Below are 21,596 nucleotides of genomic sequence, written 5' to 3' on the forward strand. Positions count from 1 at the left end.
GTTCTCATTGACTGCATTTCTCCCTCAATTTTTTCCAACTATTGATCACATGTAGTATGGTCATTTGGGTTGACCTTGTCCTGGGGTTTTTGCAAATAAGGAGGTTGGTAATTAGTGTTTTTAACATGATTTACATTATTACCTGCTCATTGGTTTCCTCTCCATCTCAGATTCAGGTGATCTCTCGAGTCGGGATTATATGTATTTGAATAAGGTTTTCCACCCCTGTTTTCGACGTAATTCACATATTTAGTCAAGTTTTTGATATAGTGGAAGAGCGATTTATCTCTCCTATGCATAGACAGTGTAGAAGTTGATTCGATACGATTGAGTCTATCCACTAACCGTTGATACTTATCATCCTCTTGATAGCTTTTATTGTAGTTGGTTTCTGACCATATGTGAATCTTTCAATTGGCCACTGGCAGGAGTTTAATGCCATATTCTCAATGATCTTGTATGCATCCTCATAATTTCTGTTCATAAGGGGTCCTCCAATTACTCCATCTAATCCAGATTGATCATTTGCATCCAACCCATTATAAAACACCTGCAGTCACATCCACTCAGGAAATCCGTGGTGTGGGCATTTTTGAATCAACATTTTGAACCGTTCTCATGCCTCATAGAAACTTTCTCCCTCCATCTATCTAAAAATAACAATATCTCCTCTTAGTTATATTGCTTTGCTGATTGGGAAAAACTTCTGTAAGAATTTTCCAGGTAATTCATCTCATGTTGTGATAAACCCTGATGCCTACGAGTCTAACCAAGAAAAATATTATCGATCAAGGAGAAAGGGAAACAACCAAAGACAAATAGTGTCATTAGTGACCCCATTATACTTAAAAGTATCATAGAGTTGAAGGAACCATTTTAAATGTTGATTAGAGCCCTCTGTCATAATGCCCCTAAACTATAGATTATTCTGGATCATTTGAATCATAGTCGGCTTTATCACGAATTTATTACCTATAATTTTCGGTCTTGCTATACTTTCTTGGACCATATCCAGACTTGGTAAGGCATAATCCCTTAAAGTTCTTTTGTTCCGAGCCAACTAAATGTTTGTAAGAAGCTATGGTGCTGGCGAGTTTCCTAGGGCATTACCATCAATGTCGTTAAATAGTATATTTTCATGTGGTACGTTACTCGCAGTTGGTAAAGGTGGATCTAGCATCTTTTGCTGTTGCTACTGTTGTTGTCAGTGATTTCTTCGGATTATTCTCTTTGGATCTGTTGCTGCTACAATAGGTGTGCCCCTACTGGAGTCATACACTAAATCCAAAAAGGAAATATTAGTAACAATAAATGAAATAAAATAGAATCGTATCTATAACCAAGAAATTTCCTAATTATTCTTTTACGCACAGAAAATAAAATTAACCTAGTGACATTGCCTCCCTAGCAATGACGCCAAAAACTTGACCCGTACCAACGTCCAGATATGAATACTGCAATAAAATATAGAATTATTAGGTGGTATCTGCAAGTATACAGATGTAGTTGTAATATAGTTTTAAAATGGAGTGGGTGAGTAGTTCGAGGATTGTACCCAAGGGAGGCGAGCACCAGATTATTTTTAACCTAAGCACTAAAAGAATTAATTAGTACTTTGGATTCAAATATAGCACGAAGAATATAAAATAAAATATTTTTTGATGTTTAAATAATAAAAATAAAAAAAACATAAAAAGATAAAATTCAAGAGATTAAAAAGGAAGAATAAATCAAATCTGATTATGGGTGATTATCTTGCTTTGGTAATCTCTATCAACTGTCACTTCGAGTTCCTCATCAATCAACTAGTCGCTACCTTAGTAGGATCTTCTGATCTTCCACTAACATAAGGAGTCAGCAATAACTACTTATCTTACGACCTCACAGTCCAAATTGGTTTGGGGTTAAGGTGCTCTCGGATGGGCAATACAAATTTTGGGTTAATTCTCACCTTGATGACTTCCCGGGGTTGTCATGCCTAGGGTTTGTTTCACGTTCTCCCTTTCCTAAATAGTTGATCCATTGAGTAACCTTACAAAATAGTTAAAAGATCATACCTTCAATCGCTAATCCCCCATAGAAGGATTAGTTCCTCATGGCGTTCATAAACAATATATAATCGATCTAAAGAGAAAACAAGCTAATTAAATTGCCAAGGTAGAGTAAATGATAGAGCCTGAATGTATTGATATTTAAGCGCAAATCCACAAAGTTGAATGAGTCCACAATCAAAATCTCTTGAAAGAAAACAACGAACAAGTAAACTAAACTCTAAAAACCTAAGAAAGAAAGAAAAAAAACAAAACTAATTTTAATGGAAGAAACAAGGTTACTAATTTTAATGGAAGAAATAAGGTTAATGGAAAAATGTCTTTAACATGTTCCAAAAGAGCCTATATATAGCCTTCAAGTGGCTGTCATCCTTAACCCTAGGTCAGCTAACATTCCAGAGCTTTAAGTTTGATTATGTGGACAAAAAATCCCCTGCTTCATGTCTAATTTTTGTCCCAAAGTCATTGACGGGACACACCAGGACCTGTGTCAGGACATAGCAACCAGTATGCTCCTCTGTAGCCATCTTTAGGGGTATGTCGTGACACCTTCAGTCTGTGTCGTAACATTGAAGGCAGACTTGAGTTTTCTTCATTCTATTCCCTATATGGCAACATCAATCCCTCTGTGTTGCGACATAGCATCCAGTATCATTCTGAAATGCCTTCTAATGGTCTCCTACACACTTATAAAGTACGTTAGCTCTCCCTTAGGCCTCATTCGGCCCTTCCGATCAATAAAGGACTCAGTTTGCACATTTTATTGAATGTAAGTAAAACTAATGAAACTTAACTAAATTGTAATGAAAATGCTTATATTCATGCTCTTTAAGTGTGAAAAATAGTTTACTTTGCTACTTCGAATTTCGATAGATTTGTAAGTTGCCATCCAAATTTTAACTTACAACTGACTTTTTGTAATAGAATTTTAGTAGATTTAAATCTCTTTAACTCCTTATTGATAAGAAATAATTTACCTAACACAACTATAACTCTTTATTGTATCACTATCTTCCTCTGAGATAAATAGACCATACAAATCTGTTCATCATCTCCAAACGTTGTGTAGAAAACAAGATCCTTCTGTTGATGTTCAAGGAAGCACTATAATTTCAGAGAGCAATACCACAGCAACATTCAGGTTTGAATAGTTATAGATTTTGATATAACATTATGAATCCATCTATTGAATTTCAGGAAAACAACATAAAAAAATATCTACAATGGATGTAGTTGTACACATTCATTCAAGAACAGGGATTCAGTCCATTAATGAGAAACTATAAAAGAGCGTGGAAAATTGAAACAAAAAGAGAATAGACTAACTTCTACTTGCCACTAGAAGAACCAACAATAATACTTATGGTGCAGGAATTCTATCTTGTATTAAAAGAGAGAAGCAGCGAGACCATACTACGAGCTATGGACATATGTTAAAGTAAAAGGGGTCAATGTTCTAGTAACTAAAATAAGTATTTGTCAATTTTATGATGCTCCGCATTATTACCGAGATTATCTATACAAAACATATATCAAAGAATTTAAAAACATAGAATGGAGGAGGTATTAAAATTTCTGACAGAAGAGAAAGAAGTATGGACATATCAAACAAGCACAACAATACCTGAGAATTTCAACCAAGCATTAATGACTCCAAGAGCAAAACTATGGATAAAGTTCGTTTGTTCAAGAATTTGTCCTACAAACAACCTTTCTAATATCAACCTAATACAAGCCATTCTTGTTTATTGATCAATTGTTTAAGATCACAACAATAATGTGGAAGCGTACATTGTCGATGCAAGTATAGTAGATAGATATAAGTCTGTTGGATATCGATCCAATAAGGATGGTTGTCTTTTTTCTGTCAATGTCAGTGCCATAAATAAGTAGAAACGAGATAAATTGTAAGAGTAGTTGTTGAAGCAATAACTTGTAAACAATAAGATTAAATATATCAATGATAAACTGGGATGCCCAACGTGAATATTCAACAGAATAATACGTGATTGTCGATGCATTAAATTGCAATGAATATATTACCAAGCTTAACTTCTATATTTAATCTAAGACTTAAACATGCACATGAACCACACCTTTTGGTGATGAAAATAGAACACTATTAAAAACAAGTGGATTAAAATCCTCTAAGCCTTAAGTAGTGTCTGTTGGCATGCTTGTTAGCTTGAACTGTCGCTGCACTTTCTAGTGTCAGTGACCGTAATAACACTTCCATGCTAAAAACATTCAACCCAAAGATTAAATAGTAGAAGCAACATTGAATAAAATAGCATTTAACCCAGAAATAATGTGTACTTTCGTACAAACATGAAATAGAAAGTAATCACCATTGTTTAGAAAAAAATATAAAGAAACAAGTGGAAAATACTATTCCTAGACAATCTCGACTTGAATCTATATTCCCTTTTATGTTGCACTCAAGGCTCCTCGTCAGGAGCTGATTTACGTCCCTTTCACTTTGGTTCACCTGTAGGAGACTAAAGTCGCCATAGTCGAAAAGCTTCAAAAGATAGGTTGAAGAAGAAAATACCCCCCAAAAGTCTCCTTTTTTTCCTTTTCACGTGAATATTTATATTCTTCCAAATAGCACATGTGTCCTTTCATCAGAATCATAGTGCCTCTGTATGTACAAGTTGGTTATACCAGACTGGACAACTCACACATTTTTTTCTTATCCGGACAACTGTCAAGTGCAATGACAATTTTGGGCAAAATATGGAAATACTCATGCAACGACATCGGTACCAAAACATGAAATAATTAAGGATAAATAGGCTAAGATACACTAAGTTATAAAATGCACTTAACTGAACTGACAATGCTAAATATGTGTTAAATATGTGCTAAAGATAACTAAATGGGGACAAATTAACCAATAAGTAGGGAGAAAACATATGTTTTTTCTAGTACTATCACACACCCCAAACTTGAGTTTTTACTTGTCCTCAAGTAAAATAGAAACTAGCAAGCTACACAAGTATTCACTAAGGCAAATGACCATTCTAGCAACTTGAATCACCTAAAATCCCAATGAATGAGTCATATTCAGATGACTGAATATTGCATTGGCAATACATAAGTATGAATGAATAAGATTGCAACTTCATCAAAACCAGCATCATGCTTCAAATCTTAAATTCTATCTACCAATACAACATTTATTGTACAATACATAGTATCTATAAAGATCATAAATATATGTCTCTTCTTTATTTTTTTTGTGAATAAAGGATATCGTTCCATTACTGTACCCTTGCTCCTAAGAAGTAATGATGGAGTGTAACAAACTCCCATGGAGTACGTAATTGCACCGACACACACTCATACAGCGACAGCCTTTGGCCAGATACATTTTTCTAATGCTTGCATTGGAGTACTCCATCTTTAACATTTCACAATACACCCACTTTGGAGTATCTCTTATTCTTAACTATATATATAAGCAGCTTTAAAAGGCAGATCCATTCAAGATTCAAGGAATGCTACTAGTCATCCATTACTAATGCAACCTAAATCATTCATCAAAGAATTGAAGATACAACATTCAGTCAAATTTATCCAAATCATTTATTGATAATTCACATGATTCAAGAATTAAGCATCGAATGTAACAAAAAAATTTAAACACATTTGCATTAACCACAAATAAACCTTGCATGCATCATTAAACTAAAAAATATTTGAAATGTGGGTGTATTTTCAAACCCCATATGCATTCCCCCAAAATTAAAGTTTGCATTGTCCTCAATGCACTAAAATTAAAATGCATTGACAATAGAAATGCAACGACAATGTGCACTAACAAAATAAAAATTACAGCTATGTGCAATGCATGAACACTACGGCTAAAAAAAAGAAAATAAACAAACTCAGTTTTCGTCAGCCACCGATGTGGCTACACGATGTTTCTTCTTCCTCCTATTTTTCTCCTCATTATGCTTTTTATCTTTGGAGCGCTTTCTCTTTTTTTCTTTGGTCTTCACACGGTCCTCGGATCGCTCCTCAGGTTTGAGCTCTACCCCGGCATGATCGATTGCTTCCTCTACAGCTTCTGTCGATTCCTCTTGACCAACAATGAAGTCAGCCTCGACCAGGATGTCAATCATTTGCATGCACTCCTCAATTTCCATTGATTCCTCTTCTTTCTCATCAACAGAGACATGCACAATAGGTGGGGATGCCACTGATCTATCCCGATCCCTTAAGTCATCATCCTCAGATGAAATTTCATAATCTCGGATGATCAGTGGGAACACTCTAAATTCTGGGAGTGGGACCTAGCTTAAATGATTTAATGCAGCTACAATAGAGTTGTTCTAGGCCTTGATATAAGCATGGAACAAATTTTATGATCTGTCTATATCCTCTATTGTAGCAACAAGCCTGATCTGCTTATTACTGATGGAATTGGCCAACTTCTCGATATCCTTCATTTTGTGTAACAATGATGTCTTTGCAGTCAAGTTTGTTCCCTTACATTCTCCCTTGGTTTTGCCCTTCCTCGTCTTGATTGACTCTTCCTCTTTCATTGTCGGCATATCTTTGCCACGAGTCATTCTTTTAATAGAGGCTTCATTGATCGGCACATCTTCATCATCACGAGGCACGATCCCTTTCTGCTGGCATAATAGCATCATCAACGATGGGAAAACCAAAATTCCAGTTTGCCTTGCAGCGCAGTCGGCAATTTCCTGGTGGAATATTGCATCGACATCAATCATTGTGCCCTTGACAATTGAATGTATCAGGCATATTCTATCAAGGGTGACTGTTGTGATGTGAGTAGAGGGTTGTAGCCGACAGTTAACAAAATGAAACCAGATTTTTCTTTGCAGTGTTAGGAAGCACTGATGCATCATATAGTTCCCTTGATGTGAAACTGTCCACAATGCTATTTCGACACATAAATCCTTCACCAACAGGTTTCTTTTGTCGTCTTTGATATCCTTAATGAACTCAAAGTGTTCATCTACATCCACTTTAATGCTGCACAGCTCATTGATTTTTTTAGCATCCCATGGAATTAAGCCTTCTCGAACAATGATGAACTCTAACTCATGGTCATAAAGGTTAGTGTAAAACTTATGTACCAATGAAGGAGATTAGCTTCCAGGATTAGTGGAAAAAGTCTTCCACTTTAGCTTAAAGATGGTTTTGTAGACTTGCTTGCCCGTCTTGTTGTTGCGAAAGGAGGATGTCGTGTTTTGGGTGGTGGAAGTTTCTCTTTAAACTATTGTCTTGAAACCTGTCCTTGGCCACTTTTGTTAAAAAGATCACTGGCTTTTTTTCTCATTGGCATGGAGGATTCCGGGTCACGAACTGCAGCTGCAGAGGACGAGTGTTCTTCAACAGACTTGGTGGATTTTTTGACTGATCCTCTCATTCTGGCCATATTTTGTTGAGTGAAGACAATTTAAAGTTGTAAAGGTACGAGCTTGGGGAAGAGAAAGTGAATAAAAATGGCTGCTTTGTATGTGTTACAGTCGACACAGTGGAGAGGGGGTTTATAGCGAGTGAAAGAAGAAGATGGAAAGGCGTGACTTTTGTGAAGGGATATAAAGCTTGTGGGAATAAATATGTCCAATGAGAGTTGTGCTTCCTTAGACAAATCAGACGGTTAGGTCACTTTTGATCAAACGGTGGGATCTAAAATTTCTGATATGCCCTCATTCTTGGTGAGTCATAAGTGACAGTACAATAGTACAAACTGTGTTGACAATAAAGCCCAAGTGCGTCGACAATGGTATCTAATTATTCTGCAAAAAAAAAAGTAAAACAAACTTTAATAAAGCAAAATATAAAAGAAAATAAAATCACATAATGATAAATTCAATAAAAATTTAAAATATTACAACCAATTTACTGGTCTCTACCTGATTTTGATTAATATTCGCAAAATAGTGTTTCAACCGCTGTCAATTCACTTTGAACTTGTGTCCATCATGTAAATCTCTGATTGTGACTGCACCATGAGGAAATACTTCAACAACTTCGACAGGTCTAACTTCAACCCACTTCAAGACATAGTCAACAACTACTAATATATAAATATTTCCAAATGAACTTGGAAATGGTCCCATAAGATCCATACCCAAAATCTCAAATAATTCAACCTCCATAATTGGCTACTTCAACATTTCATTGCATTGGGATATAGAACCAGTGCACTGACACCTATCGCATTGATTCACAAAATTGTGGGCATCTTTGAATAATGAAGGCCAGTAGAATCCTAATTGGAGAACCTTAGCAGCAGTTTACATGCCACCGAAATGACCTCTGTAAGGAGCATCATGATAGTGCTTCAGGATCAAAGCATCTCCTCTTTTGGAACACAACGCCGAATGATGTTGTCATTGCATTCCTTGAATAAATAAGACTCATTCCAATAATACTTCACTACGAAGAAATCTTTCTTTTTTTATGGCCTGTGACACCCAATGGGAGTTTTCCACACACTAGATAATTAACAAAATCTACAGCAAATAACTTCTCATCTGAGAATGCGTCGACAATTTGAAGTATGTTTCCATCTTTGCTACCAACTTCCAATCGAGACAGATGGTCTGTAACTTGATTCTTTGAACCTTTGCTGTCTTTTATCTCGATGTCGAATTCTTGCAATAGTAAAAAGATATCTCAACACCAAGTGATCAATAAATACGGTAACCTTTGCACTAACAAGATACAAACGAAACTTGTCGAAAGCAAAGATTACAACCAACAATTCTTTCTCTGTAGTGGTATAATTGATTTGAGCCCCTATAAGAGTTTTTTTAGCATAATAGATTGAGTGAAATATTTTTCCCTTGCGTTGTCCTAGAATAGCACCCATAGCAAAGTCACTTGCATTGCACATAACTTCAAAAGGTTGAGACCAATCTGGTGCAACGACAATTGGTGCATTTACTAGCAGCTTTTTTAATTGAATAAATGCATCCAAACATGATCGTCAAAGAAGAATTTTTGATTCTGTTCTAGCAATGAGCACAAGTGTTTTGCAATTTTTGTAAAATCTCTAATAAATCTTCAGTAAAACCTTGCATGCCCAAGAAAACTGCGAATACCTTTCACATTTGTCGATGGAGGTAATTTCTCAATGATTTCCACTTTAGCTTTGTCTACTTCAATACCTGGACTAGAGATGCGATGGCCTAACACAATGCCTTCAGTTGCCATGAAATGACATTTTTCCAAATTTAAAACAAGATATGTATCTTCACATCGTGTCAATACTTTATCCAAACTATCAGCACAATGATCAAAATTATTCCCATAGACTAAGAAATTATTCATAAAAACCTCTAAAGAATATCCAATCATATTTAAGAATATTGTCATCATGCACATTTGAAATGTGGCTGGTGCCTTGCAAAGACCGAAAGGCATACGACGAAAAGTAAAAGTACTAAAGGGACAGGTGAAAGTTATTTTCTCTTGATCTTATGGTGCAATATCAATTTGATTGTACCTAGAATAATCGTCTAAGAAGCAGTAATAGGCTCTTCCAGCAAGCTTGTCCAACATTTGGTCAATGAAAGGAAGTGGGAAATGGTCCTACCTTGTGGCAGTATTAAGTTTGTGATAATCCATACAGAATCGTTATCTCGTTGGAATACGTGTAGGAATTAATTCATCTTTGTCGTTGCTAATCATAGTGATGCCACTCTTTTTAGGAACGCATTGCACTAGACTTACCTAGTTGCTATCAGAAATAGGGTAGATAATTCTAGCGTCAAGCCATTTTATAATTTTTTTCTTAACAACTTCCTTCATCTTCTCATTTTATCTTCTTTGTTGCTCAATCGCTTGCTTGCCTTCATCATCCAACTTGATCTTGTGCATGAAAAAAGATGGACTAATGCCTCGAGTATCGGTAATACTCGAAGCAATAGCTCATTTATGTTGCTTAAGAATATGAACCAATTTCTCTTTTTGGGTTACATCCAATGTTGTAGAGACAATAACTGGGAGATTATTGTTAGCACCAAGAAAAACATATTTAAGATTAGTAGGTAGCCGTTTCAATTCCAGAGTAGGAGCTTCATCAATCGATGGCTGGAAAATTAGAGCTGTTCTGTTGGCTAAGTCTAAGGATTCAATCTACCAGTCATGCCTGAGTTCAATATTATTAACTTCAACCATGCTGTCACAATCATCTAAGAATTTATCATCAGATGTCACTGCAAACTCCTCAGAAAGTATTGTGCTTTGTTCATTGAATTCTTCCTCAATTAGATAATCTAGCACATCGAAAATATGACATTCTTCTTTATCATTACATTGAATAGGTTCAAAAACATCGAAGGTAACATGCTCATCATTAAGTCGTATGGTTAGTTCACCTTTGTAAACATCAATAAAAGTTCGTCCGGTGCCTAAAAATGGTCGTCCCAACATTATGGGAGTCTCCTTGTCTTCCTCGCAGTCAAGTATGATAAAATCAGCCAGAAAAATGAATTTATCGATATGAACTAAGATGTCTTTGATTTGGTCTTTAGTTTGAGGCAAGGATCGATCTGCTAGTTGCAATGTCACTGGAATAGGTTTCATGTGACTAATTACCATCTTTTTGAAAGTAGATAGTGGCATTAGGTTGATGCTAGCTCCCAAGTCGCATAAAACCTTGCCCAAATAATGGTTGTCAATTGAACATGTGATAGTAAAGCTCCCAGGATCTTTCATTTTGGGGGGCAAATTATTTGTTAAAATAGCACTACAGCCTTTTGTGAGTGCAATAGTTTCGATATCGTTAAGCTTTTTCTTCTTGAACAAGATCTCCTTCATAAATTTCTCATAATTCTAAATTTTCACAAGAGCGTCTTCTAAAGGAATATTGACCTGAAGTTACTTCAGTGTGTTTAGGAACTGTTGGTACTGTTTATCCTTCTCATTCTCCTTGAATCTTTGTCGAAAAGGTAAAGGTGGAGATACATCTGATTGCACCGACACCTTTGATTGCCTCGAAAGTTTCAAGGGTCAGATATTAGGCATATGAGTGACAATTTGTGGAACTTCTTTGTCTGGTACATTGACAAGCTCTTCAGATTCAACCTTTTCACTAAGGATATCTTCACCAGTACCATGAGGTGTTCCAGCAGAGTTTGTAGTCGGCTCACCAGTTTGTTTACCACTCCTAAGAGTGATAGTCTTGCTGTGTTCTTTCCTCCTTGGACTGGGATTTTTCGTGTCACTAGGTAGTGTGCCCAGTGGTAAGTATTAAGATTCAAAGAAAGTTGTCCTAATTTTGCCTTCAACGCCAGAATAGAAGATGAATTCCCTTGCATAATAGCTTATGTACGAGTAATATGCTCTCGCATTAAAGCCTCAAGAGCAGCTAACGGGTCACAAGGAGAAGCTTGTGTGTAGTGTTGTTGTCTATGTCCTTGAACATGCTGATTCGACATTGAAGAGTGTTGTGGCTACATCTGATTCTGATGTGGATGCATCTGGCTTTTTTATTGATGCATCTAAGTGTGCTGATTGTAGTTCTACTATTGTTGATTGTAATTCCCTTGTCTTGGATTATATTTTCCTTAAGTAGGAATATTCCCATATCGGAATGTCGTAGCATTTTTTCCAGTAGTTTGAGTTTCCCAAGATTGTTGATTGCGTGAAAAATTGTTATAAGAGTTGCCATAAGAATTGTTGCGGATGTTACTGACATAAAAGACATTCTCTACATGTTGTGGACAATCTTCATAGCTATGTTTGTCACTGCAAATCTCACAACAAAAGGTAGGAACATCAACTTGTTGAGCGACTTATATAGGTGTAACATCACTAGTCCCTTGAAATTTTTTTATCATAATTGCAAGAGAAGAAACTTGAGCACTAAGTGCAGAAATTGCGTCCAATTCAATAACTCCCGGAGTAACTTTTGCTTCTGCAGCTCTAGAGATAGGATATTGCTAATCATTCTGAGGAATTCTCTCAAGAATTTCAACTGTATCATTATAAGTACAATCCAGCAAATAACCATTGGTTGATGCGTCAACAAGATTCCTCGTGTGTGAATTCAGCCCATTATAGAAAATTTCAATTTGTGTTTCCTATCGAATGTCGTGTATGGGGTAACAACAAAGAAAAGATTTATAATGTTACCATGTAGTGTGAAGATTCTCATCATCTAGCTAATGATAAGCTGTAACATCATTTCGAAGACGAGCATTCATTGTTGGCGGATTAACGCGCATAACAAATTGTATTGCTAGTGCATTTCGAGAAGTAATTGATCCGACAAGTAGCCCAAGGAACCAAGTATGATCTCTTCCCTACAAGGAATAAGGAAATAATTGCATCTTCAAAGCGTCATCAGGAACGCCTGTTGACTAAAGGAAGCACAAATCAATAAAAAAGATTGAAGATGTTCTCACGCATCTTCATGTGGCAGTCCAACATATTGCCAATTAGAATTCAACATTTGAAACATTACTGGCTTGACTTCAAAATTCCCAACTTGGATTGCTGGCCTAACAAATCTCGGTTGTAAGTCATCCAAGGCAAGCACTACAAAGCCGCATATAGTCTTGTTTTGTATTTGAACGTCTTGCAGCAACGGTGGGTCATTAGCATTTTGGTGTTACACCTGGGGTATTGATTCATTGTATCTTGGTAAAGCCATATTCCTTTGTTCTTGAAGCCTCCTCTGAATGATTCTTTCAATTTTTGGATCAAAATTGGCAATAAAATCGAATTGCTTCGGGTAATCAAACACCTAAAATAAAATGTGAAAATAGTGACAAAAAGAAAACTAGTTAGTGACAACTAAATATTATATAATAAAAAACAAAGTGCAAAAACAAAAACAAATATCAAACAGACGCCATCCTCGACAACGGTGCCAAAACTTGATCAGCTGTTTAACGTTACAACAATAATGTGCAAGTGTACAGTGTCGATGCAAGTATAGTAGACAGATATAAGTCTGTAGGATATCGATCCCACGAGGATGGTTGTCTTTTGTCTATCAATGTTAGTGCAATAAATAGATAGAAACGAGATAAATTGTGAGAGTATTTATTGAAGCAATAACTTGAAAAAAATAAGATTAAATATGATAATGATAAACTGGGATCCCCAATGTGAATATTCAACAGAATACTAAGTGCTCACAAGGTATAAAAGGATAGGTAATTGTCAATGCATTAAATTGCAATGAATATCTTACTAATCTTAACTTCTATATTTAATCTAAGACTTACACATGCACATTAACCAAACCTTTCGATGATGGCAATGGAACACCAATAAGAAAAAGTGGATTAAATTCCTCTAATGCTCAAGCAACTTCCGTTGTCATGCTTGTTAGCTTGACCTGTCGCTGCACTTTCCAATGTTAGTGACCGCAATAAAACTTCCATGCTAAAAACATTCAAACCCAAAGATTAAATAGTAGAAGCAAGATTGAAAAAAATAATATTGAACCCAAATATCATGTGTACTTCCATACAAACATGAAATAGAAAGTAATCACCATCGTTTAGAAAAGAAATATAAAAGAAACAAGTGAAGAATACTATTCCTAGACAATCTCGACTTGAATCTCTCTATTCTTTCTAGTGTCGCACTCAGGGCTCCTCATCAGGAGCTGATCTGCGTCCCTTTCACGTCGGTTCACCCATAGGAGACTTAAGCAACCATAGCCGAAAAGCTTCAAAAGATAGGTTGAAGAAGACATTACCCCCCAAAAAGCCTCCCTTTTTTTCCTGTTCACGTGAATATTTATATTCTTCCAAACAGTACAGGTGTTCTTTAATCAGAATCATGCTGCCTCTGTACGTACAAGTTGGTTATACCAGACTGGACAACTCACACATTTTTATTCTTATCTGGACAGCTATCAGGTGTGGTGACAATTCTGGGTGCAATCTGGAAATACTCATGCAGCGACATTGATACCAAAACATGACAAAATTAAGGATAAATAGGCTAAGATCCCCTAAGTTATAAAATGCAATTTATTGAACTTAAAATGCTAAAATATGTGCTAATGATAACTAAATGGGGACAAATTAACCAATATGTAGGGAGAAAACATATGTTATTTCTCGTACTATCACACACCCCCAAACTTGAGTTTTTACTTATCCTCAAGTAAAATAGAAACTAGCAAGGCTACACAAGAATTCACTAAGGCAAATGATCATTCTAGTAACTTGAATCATGTAAATTCTGAATAAATGAGTCACATTCAGATGACAGAATATTGCATCGACAATACATAAGTATGAATGAATAAGATTGAAAGTTCATCAAAACCAGCATCATGCTTCAATTCCTAAACTCTATCTACCAATACATCATTTATTGTACAAAACTAAGTATCTATGAAGATCATAAATATATGTCTCTTTTTTATTTTTTTGTGAATAAAGGATATTGTTGCATTACTATACCCTTGCTCATGAGAAGTAACAAAAATTGAAGATACAACATTCAGTAAAATTTATCCATCTCATTTAGTGATAATTCACATGATTCAAGAATTAAGCATCGAATGGAACAAAAATTTTCAAACACATTTACATTAACCACAAATAAACCTTGCAAGCTTCATTAAACAAAAAGAAATTGAAATATGGGTGTATTTCCAAACCTCATATGCATTCCCCCAGACTTAAAGTTTTTTATTGTCCTTAATGCACTAAAATAAAAATGCAATGACAATAGAAATGCAACAACAATGTGCACTAACAAAATAAAAATTACAACTACGTGCAATGCATGAACACTACAGCTAAAAAAAACTGAAAATAAACTAACACAATTTTCCTCAGCCACAGATGTTGGTGCATGATGTTTCTTCTTCCTCCTCTTTTTCTCCTCCTTCTTGCGCTTTTAGTCTTTTAAGCATTTTTTTCTTTTCTTTGGGCTTCGTACAGTCCTCAATTGATCCTTAGGTTCTAGCTTTACCTTGGCATTCGGTTGCTTCCTCTATAGCTTCCACTGGTCTAGCTCCATTTCGCTCCAAATTATCAGTAGTTGCACCTATAAACTCGGGTGCAGTGACAATGTTTTGAGCAGATTCTTTCTTAGCATCTTCTTCATCTTGCTTCTTTTTCACATCTACAACAAGGACTTCCTTCTCTCCAACAGCAACTTCCTCCAAAATAGTAGGTTTTTCTTGACCAGTAATGAAATAACCCTCGACCAGGCTATCAATCCTTTGCATGTACTTCTTATTGTTCATTGATTCCTCTTATTTCTCATTAAAATAGATGTGCACAATGGGCGAGGATGCCACTGATCTATCTCGGTCTCCTAAGTCATCATCCTCGAATAAGAGTTCATAATCTCGGATGATTAGTGGGAACACTAGAAATTCTAGGAGTGGGACCAGGCTTAACTGACTTAATGCGGCTACAATAGAGTTGTTCTAGGCCTTGATATAAGAATAGAACAAATTTTGTGATCTCTCTATATCTTCTATTGTAGTAACAAGCCTGATCTGCTTAGTACTGATGGAATTGGCCAACTTTTCGATATCCTTCATTTTGTGCAACAATGATGTCTCTACAGTCAGGTTTGTTCCCTTGCTTTCTGCCTTGGTTTTTCCCTTCCTCGTCTTGCTTGTCTTTGCCTCCTTCATTGTCAGTGTATCTTTGCCACGGTTCATTCTTTCAATAGAGGCTTCATTGATCAGGCCCTTATTATCCAGGACTTCATCATCATCACGGGGCACAACCCCTTTCTCTTGGCACAATAGCATCACCAATGATGGGAAAACCAAAATTCCAATTTGCCTTGCAGTGCAGTCAGTAATTTCCTGGTGGAGTATTACGCCGACATGAATCCTTCTACCCTTGAAAATTGAATGTATCAGGCACATTCTATCGAGCGTGATTGTGGTGCTGTGAGTAGAAGACCATAGCCGGAAGTGGACAAAATGAAACCAGATTTTGCTTTACAGTGTTAGGAAGAGTCAATGCATCGTATAATTCCCTTTATGTGAACCTATCCACAATTCTCCTTAGACACATAAATCCTTCACCAACAGGCCTCTTTGTCATCTGTGATATATTCAATGAACTCGGAGTGTTCATCTACATCTACTTTAGTGTTGCACAACTCATTGATTTTTTTAGCATCCCATGGGATTAAGCCTTCCCGAACAAGGATGAACCCTAACTCATGGTCATAAAGGTTAGCATAAAAATCACGTACAAATGAAGGAGAATAGCTTTCAGGATGACTGCATAAAGTCTCCCATTTCAGCTTAGAGATGGTTTTGTAGACTTACTTGCCCAAGTCTTGCTGTTGCGAAAGGAGAATGTCGTGTTTTGGGTGGAAGTTTCACATCAAAATGTTTTCTTCTGACCTGTACTTGGCCACTTTTGGTAAAAAAAATACCGGATTAATTTGAAATTGCTCTGTTCAACATATGAAAACATCAGTTAAGCTTAATGATTGAAGTTTAATTTTGAATAAGGGATTAAAATCAAATTAGTATGGATTAACATGTCTTTATTAATAAAAATTTAGTCTAATTTTTCTATTGTAGTAATTGTTGAGATTAATTTGAACAATATATATACTTGAGTAGCATAATCATCAAATTTCTTGTTTTTGAGCATAAGTATATTGATTTCATGATTTTTGGAAGAATGTTGGTCTGAAGGAGTTTTCAAAAACTGTTTCCGAGAAAATTCTTTTCAAATTTGTGCATTACTCGAGACAAGCAATGATTTAAGTTTGGGGGTGTAGAAACACAAAGATTTATATACTTTTTCATACTTAATTTTACTTAAAATCATGAAATTTCGATAGAATTTTTATCATAAAATTAATAATTTTTATAAAAGAATTAAATTGTATTAAAAATTTGAAAATTTTAATTTTTAGTCAATTTTACAATTTGATTATTTTTGACAGATTCATACAAAGGGCAAAAATTGACCCGGCAGACACCGTTAGAAGAACAAAACCGAGAAGCAATTCGAAGTAACAAGGAAAAATAATTTCCAGCCTAAGACAGTCCAAATATGTGTATTAATTCATAATATAATTAATTTTCATTTATTCCCAATTTAATTTGGGCTAAATAAATTAATTTTAATTAATTATGGAAGAAGGGCCCAGTTGAACCGCACCAGTTGAACCAAATTTGAGCGAACCGAACCAGCCACCAATTGGGCAACCTAGAACCGTTCAAATGCTGGCCCAAATCATCATTTTAGCTGATTAAATGAGCTGCAAAAAGGCCCTTGGAAGACTTCCAAATTGCATTCAAACCTCACCATAAATTAAGGCTTTCTCGATTTGCCCCAGGTTAATTTTAGCAAAGTTAAAAGTCTCAACTTTGCCATGTAGGATGGCCGGCCATGAAGGGGCTCTTTAGCTGCTGAAATTTTCTATTTTTAGCAGCCACATTCAGCTACATAAACCCCCTTCGCTGCCCATTCAAAGCATCCCTCATTCACATCTATTCTCTCACAACTCTTCTCTCCTCTCTCACTTTTTTCTCTCATTTTCTCATTCAAAGTTCCTTGCTCTTGTGCCAATTTATCATCTTGGGAAAGGGGTATTCTTCAACCATTTTGAAGCAACAATTGAGTGTTCATAGCAGCCTTGACCGGCAAGGACAACAAAGAAGGAAGAACGGAACAACCTAGTCAAGCCACGGAAAACCACCGGATTTGATTCTTGTTCCTTATCTCTTTAATTTTTGTTGTTTTTATGATAATCATATCTATGAATATTTATGCTATTGGAATGGTTAATTTAATCAGCTTAGCTTGAATTTAATTCGTGTTTGCTTGATTGCATTCCGTCCTCTTGATTTGTTAAATTTATGTTTATGCTGTTATAGGCCTCGGTAAAATGTTTGATTAAGTAAAACCATGATTAAGTTATTCTTGCATCACAATTGTAAGATAACTAAAGAATTAATTATTTAAACACTTTGAAATTGTAAGTAATGGACACAGTATTTAATCAGTGCATGTTTAATTCTTCTAAGGTAGCTAAAGATTAGATTAGCATTGTATTTGGCAATACATATACCTTACATAACTTGCAAGATTATTGTGATTAAACTGTTTCAAGGTAATGATACTTTGTTACCTCACATAGTCTTTTATATGTTTATTAGGTCAAATTAATTGTTTGAATCAACATAGAAATATGCGAGAGATTGTTTAATCTAATAAGTATGTATCTGCAATAACATGCTTATCTTTATAAATCTGTTTTATCGGTCAAATTGACATAGGAATGTGTACAAGAGATGAATGGATTTTTGATTTGTAAATATGTTCATAAGTTAGCCAATTACTGGGTTGTCGTGATTTATTAGTAACAAGTATAAGCATAAGTTTAATGATTCTATGGTAAGGAAATGTGCAATAACATGTTGATCTTGATTAAAATCATCTTTTGAAATCGTGCATTAGAACTTTATTTTATTTTACTTTGTTTTCTAGTTTTTATTCATTTCCCAAATCCAAATATTTTTCTTTCACCAAAGTGGTTAAACCTACTTTCATAAGTAATTCATTTACAGTCCCTGTGGGTACGATAACTCGACATTTATTTGTCACTTTATTACTTGTTGCGATTGTGTACACTTGCACATTTTCGTCATTTCAAGTTTTTGGCGCCGTTGTTGGGGACTGTTTTTTTTTTAAAAAAAGCCATTATTTATGAATCTATTTTTACATTTTGGTTTAGTTATTTTCTTGTTTAAATATTCACTTACTTAATATTTCTGTGATTATTTCAGGTGTTTATGAGTATTGATCAAATTATCGACTTACTCTCTATGGACCCTAAAATAGAACGAACCTTTCAACAACGAAGAAGACAAGCGAACCAGAGAAGGACCGAAGAGATGAACTTTGGGAATATAAATAAAGGAAACAGAGTAAACCTTGCTCAGAATCCTATCCTTATTGCTGATGATAGGGATAGAGCTTTACGACAGTATGTCGTGCCAGTATTTAATGATCTTAATCCGGGTATTAGGAGACCCAAAATCGAGGCACAACAATTCAAGCTGAAGCCAGTCATTTTCCAGATGCTTTAGACTATGGGCCAATTCTATGGAATGCCTACTGAATATCCTCATCTTCACTTAAGACTATTTATGGAAGTGGGTGATTCTTTAAAGTTAGCCGGAGTACCCGAAGACGCATTACGACTGAAGTTGTTCCCATATTCGCTAAGGGACAGAGCTCATGCCTAGTTGAACTCATTGCAACCAAACTCCATTTCTACATGGCAAGAGTTAGCCGAGAGATTACTCATGAAGGATTTCCCACCGAGCAAGAATGCCAAGTTGAGGAATGAGATCACTGCCTTCCAACAAAAGGATGATGAGCCCCTGTATGAGGCATGGGAAAGGTACAAAGAGTTATTACGAAAGTGCCCTCATCATGGAATCCCACATTGCATTCTACTTGAGAAATTCTATAATGGTTTCAACACTCACACTAGGATGGTAGTGGACGCCTCTGCTAATGGTGCTCTCCTTTCTAAGTCTTATAATGAGGCTTGTGAAATTATTGAGATGATTGCAAGCAACAATTATCACTGGCCAACCAATTGAGCAGCATTAGGAAGATGAGTCGCAGGAATACATGAAGTGGACGCTCTCACTTTACTCGCATCTCACGTATCTTCAATATTCTAAATGCTTAAGAATCTTACCACTAATGGGTCTAACAGTTTTGTAACCCAACCACCTAACCAATTTGAGAATATAGCCTCTGTGTATTGTGGGGAAGGACATTTTTTTGAAGAATGTCCATTGAACCCCGAATTCGTATATTACATGGGTAACCAAAACCAAAACCGAGGAAGGCAAGGACTGCAATCCAACTTTTATAACTCATCGTGACAAAATCACCTTAATTTTTCCTAGAGTAACCAATGGGCTGGAACCAGTAACTCTTACGCCCAACCTAGACCAACTCAGCCGCCTAGTTTCCCCCAACAAGTTTAGAAACGAACACAAGCAAAACCATCCAGTAGCTTAGAGAATCTATTAAAGGCATACATGGCGAAAAACGATGCCACTCTAAGGAATTTGGAGGATCAAGTGGGCCAGCTTGCTACTGAACTCAGGAACTGACCATAAGGTGCTCTACCTAGTGACACAGAGAATCTGAGAAATCTGGGGAAGGAACATTGTAAAGCATTGACATTGAGGAATGGGAAGATAGTAGAGCCCAACACTGTCGAAGTTGAAAAGGAGCCAGCTGACGCTCAAGATTCAGAAGAAGTTCAACCAAGTGTTGAAATTCCATTTTCACCAGAACCAGAATCTGTAAAACCCAATAAAGTAACCTCAGGACCAGCTAATTCTGACCAACTAACAATGTCGTATGATGCAGAATTGCTGCCAAAGACAAATCAACCAGAATAAGTCCCAGTAATGAAACCACCACCACCCTACCCTCAAAGACTTCAGAAACGAAGCAGGAGATTCAATTCAAGAAGTTCTTTGACGTACTCAAGCAACTTCACATCAACATTTCGTTGGTTGAAGCACTTGAGCAAATGCCAAACTACGTCAAGTTCATGAAAGATATCTTGTCTAAGAAATGAAGACTTGGAGAATTTGAGACGATTGCTCTAACAAAGGAATGCAATGCATATCTTCAAGACAAACTACCCCCAAAATTGAAGGATCTTGGATGTTTTACCATACCGTGTAACATTGGAGCAACATATTTTGGTAAGGCATTATGTGACTTAGGTGCAAGTATCAACTTGATACCTATGTCAATATTTAGGAAGTTAGGGATAGGAGAAGTTAGACCAACTACAGTTACGCTTCAACTAGCAGATCGATCCTTAGCACATCCAGAAGAAAAAATCGAGGACGTATTGATACGTGTAGATAAGTTTACCTTTCCTACTGACTTTGTAATTTTAGATTTTGAAGTAGACAAAGAAGTACCAATCATCCTAGGAAGGCCGTTCCTAGCAACTGGAAGGACCCTTATTGATGTATAGAAGGGCGAGCTCATTATGCGTGTTTAGGATTATCAAGTAACATTTAACATCTTTAAGTCTATGCGATTTCCTGACACAATAGATGATTGCTCTGCAGTGTCCGATTTAGAGGATTAATAGTGGAGAAGGAACTCAACTGTGTTGAGGACCCACTGGAAAGAATTTTGACATTGGATCCTCCAAATGATGAAGAGTAGAATGAATACTTAGCTTTGCTAGAAGCTAATCAAAAGGGATTTAATCCGTAATCCCGTTTTGAGTCTTTGGAGTTAGAAAAGAGGGACTATTCCCAACCAAAAGTGTCAATCGAGGAGCCACCTAAATTAGAACTCAAGGTATTACCTTCTCATTTAAAATACGTTTATTTAGGTAATGCTTCTACTCCACCTATGATTGTTTCAGCAGAATTGACCACTACGCAAGAAGAGAAACTTATCTTAGTTTTGAAACAAATCAAGAAGGCCATCGAATGGACCATAGCTGATATTCGCGGCATTAGTCCATCTATATGCATGCACAAGATTATCCTGGAAGATGGCAAAAAAGGGGACGATCGATGGACAT

The 21,596-nt window shown here is 36.1% G+C and overlaps 2 non-coding genes across 2 annotated transcripts; one reads left to right on the top strand and one right to left on the bottom strand.

The window, feature by feature from the left end:
* Positions 1–572: 572 nt before the first annotated feature.
* On the top strand, positions 573–679 carry LOC128035019 (small nucleolar RNA R71). The gene has a single exon (XR_008191423.1). It is a non-coding gene; the product is annotated as a small nucleolar RNA R71 (small nucleolar RNA).
* Positions 680–19,347: 18,668 nt separating this feature from the next.
* On the bottom strand, positions 19,348–19,454 carry LOC128035199 (small nucleolar RNA R71). The gene has a single exon (XR_008191600.1). It is a non-coding gene; the product is annotated as a small nucleolar RNA R71 (small nucleolar RNA).
* Between the last annotated feature and the right edge of the window lie 2,142 nt (positions 19,455–21,596).

This window comes from Gossypium raimondii, chromosome 11 (genome assembly GCF_025698545.1).
Source record: "Gossypium raimondii isolate GPD5lz chromosome 11, ASM2569854v1, whole genome shotgun sequence".
Taxonomy (NCBI): domain Eukaryota; kingdom Viridiplantae; phylum Streptophyta; class Magnoliopsida; order Malvales; family Malvaceae; genus Gossypium; species Gossypium raimondii.